Source organism: Triticum dicoccoides, chromosome 7A, assembly GCF_002162155.2.
Source record: "Triticum dicoccoides isolate Atlit2015 ecotype Zavitan chromosome 7A, WEW_v2.0, whole genome shotgun sequence".
NCBI lineage: Eukaryota > Viridiplantae > Streptophyta > Magnoliopsida > Poales > Poaceae > Triticum > Triticum dicoccoides.
The window spans coordinates 192,290,676-192,293,972 of record NC_041392.1 but is presented as its reverse complement, the minus strand read 5'-3'; positions in this window follow the sequence as shown (position 1 = coordinate 192,293,972).

The following is a 3,297-nucleotide window of genomic DNA, read 5'->3' as shown; positions in this document are numbered from 1 at the left end:
TTGGCTCCGCCACTGATTATTTCCATCGCCTATTGAACCTCTCTACTTGCAGTTAGTCTTACTAGTTACCAAATATAATCTGGCATTATCTAAAGAAAAACCAAGCAGCTGCTAGTTCTTCGACGAATAAACACTTATTTATATGTGTGTGTGTTTTTGTGATACCAATCGGATCTAGGTATTGAGAGAAAACAAAGGGAAATATCTGGACTGCTATTTTGGTTATCGCTCTGGATACAAGCTCACTTGCAGCCATTTATGGCTAATGAGGGCAGCCCTCCCGTGTGACTGAGCATTGCAATGCTTTCCATGCCAGGTATAATCTTTTACTTTCTCTTTGTGTGTGTCTTTTCCTTTTTGCGAAACTTGTGTGTTCGGTTGTTAGGCTTAGGCTGGTCACAATGGGCAAGAACATAAGCTAGTAACTTACACACTTCCCTAGACTATGTTACTACCTTCATAGTGGGTAGGAACATCTATGTAGTGTCATGCAACGATGTATTTATTAGGTTATAGACTCATTGTTTCTTGGAGTGTGTGATGTTCCGGTAACTTAGCTAGTTACCACAAGCACCTCTCTCTTCATTAAATATGTGCCACATAAGCAAAGTTGTATTGGAGTGTGTGATGTTACTCCTAAGTTCTTCCCCATTGTGACCAGCCTTAGATGCGTGTAACTTACCATTGAATGCAATTAATTTTACTAGTTATCCTGTAGAATCTGTTGGTGTCTCCACCACCAAGTATTAATACTTGTCTTATGTGTGTTTTGTGGTAATAGCAGTTGGAAGAAAAACAAAGGGAAATATCTAGATCTCTTATTTTGGTGGGGTCGGATTATAACGGTAAAGTTCAATCATGTATATGATGTTATATTGTTGAAGGAAAACGCTAACAATCAGCCGGCGGATCACTCGGCCGCATCCGCCGCATGCTTCACTTGCCACGTGCGTTTCTAGGGCGCACACTCAATCGATTCCCCTAGAACCAGAAGCATCGTGTGTTCGCTGCCGTGAAGTGCTTTGCAACAAGTGTTGCGTTGCAATGAGGTTCTACAACAGGACATATGTTGCAAAAAGATTCTGTAAACGAAAAAATGTTTGGGAAAAAAATCCACAACAAGACCTTTGTTGCAAAAAAAATCTGCAACAGGACCTTTGTTGCAGAAGTTTCTGCAACATGACATCTGTTGCAAAAGGTTCTGCAACACAGTCGTTGTTGCAATCGTAAGGACGAGACTGGGCTCTTGGTTGGCACACGATCTAACGGCTACCGAGGCGACGGATCTTTAAAAAAGATCCGCTGGTTGAATGAGAAACATAACTAATTCTGTGAACATGAGCTACTATTTGGAAAATTAATTCATACTGTGGGGTCTAGCAGGCAAGTTAGCCTTTATCACGCTCTCTTTTGTGTTGTTTTCGTTTGGGACACAGACTTCACCAAGTCCATCTTCTTTAACCTTCTTTGCTTTTCTTGTTCAGAACCATCCTTGAATTATCTTTGATTCCTTCAGATATCCTCTCCATCCAAGAAACTCTTACCCGATGCTGGAGATGGACGAATAGAGAGCAACTGAAAGCCTGAGACTTGCAATTTCAGTCAGAGAGCAACCACATGGCAGACAGCGAGCAGTTCGTGGTCACCATCGGTCCGACCAACATCAACACCCCGGGTACCCAGGGACGAGGGAATGATTTAAGTGAAGACAACAGAGGCAAGATCACAGTAATGTTGTGTCCAGTGGAAATTTATTATCCCCTGGCCATGAATCCAGCCCCAGGATCAATGATGATTTTGAGCTATTGTGGGGACATCGTAAGTATTTGGTACTTCTTGGAGTCCTAGCAGTCGGTGTGACATACAATGCTGGATTAACACCACCAGGGGGGTCGTGGACACTAAACAAGGATGGTCATGATGCTGGTGACCCTGTCATGCATGATGGCTTTTCTGAACGATATGAGGTGTTCTTTTACTTCAATGCAGCAGCCTTCGCTGCATCTCTTGTCTTAATCATCTTGCTTCTCAGTAAGATTGTGACAAATCAGAGGATGTGGCTCCATTCAATGCAATTAACCATGATACTTGACCTATTCAGCCTGCTCGGGGCTTATGCTGCTGGAAGTTGCAGGGCACTCAAGTCATCCATTTACATCTTGGTTCTAGTCTTTCCTGCTATCATATATGTTGGGATCCATACCCTAGTATCCACAAGGCTTATTCCAAGAGAATTGAAACAGAATCTGCAGGCAATGATAAAGAGAGTTCTAAAGCAACAGCAAGGGAGCATCCCTCTAGAGAAAGATGTTGAGAAGGCTTGCAAGTTCATTTTGACGCTTGTAACTTTTGCTGCTACTATCACATACCAAGCAGGATTGAATCCACCGGGCGGCTTTTGGGTTGAAAATGGCCATGGTTCTAATAAGGTGCATTTGGCCTTTCCTCCTTACAAGCATCAGCCGGGTACTTCTGTTCTCCGGAGTAACTACCTTGGTCGTTATTATATATTCATCATTTCCAATTCAACTTCCTTCGTGGCATCTTTGGTCATAATCATACTGCTTCTGAGCCCAAAACTGAGTGTTCATGGAATAAGGACCACAGCAGTGATTGTGTGTGTGGTAGTGGACCTATCGTGCCTAATTGTTGCGTATGCTGCAGGATGTTGTAGAGAGGTAGCAACTTCATTCTATGTGGTGTTTATCATCGTCATAGTTTGGATCTCCTTTTCAATTTTAGCTGGATTCTTTGTTTCCAGGCCTGTAGCAAATTGGCTACAAAAGGTCAAAACAAGCAGCCTCTGTTGCGTGGAAAAATTGGACCGTGTACTTTCATTGAGGTTTAGTAGACACAGGCCAAGCAAGGCAGAGCAGGAGAATTCTTATGCAAGCAATCATCATACTTCAGTCCGTTCAACTGATGCACCTGCAGAAGATAATACCCCTGAACCACAAGACCAGCCTGCAGACAGTCACCAACTTCCAAATATCAGAGAGGATGAGCATCTGAAGAAGACCCGCACATGTATGTTGCTTCTTGCCATTCTTGCAGCATCTCTGGCATACCAATCAGGTTTGAATCCACCAGGTTTCTTTTGGTCAAGAAGTAAAGATCATCATTCAGCAGCTGATCGCATCCTTGAGGACACCCACCATCGCCGGTTCATTGCATTCTTCTATCTCAATGCAATCGCCTTTGTGGCATCCATTGTCATGATCACTTTGCTCTTGAACAAGATGGCGAGCGACAAGGTAAACAACAGCAGCAAGCAATCAACAGCCGAAAGTACAAGGG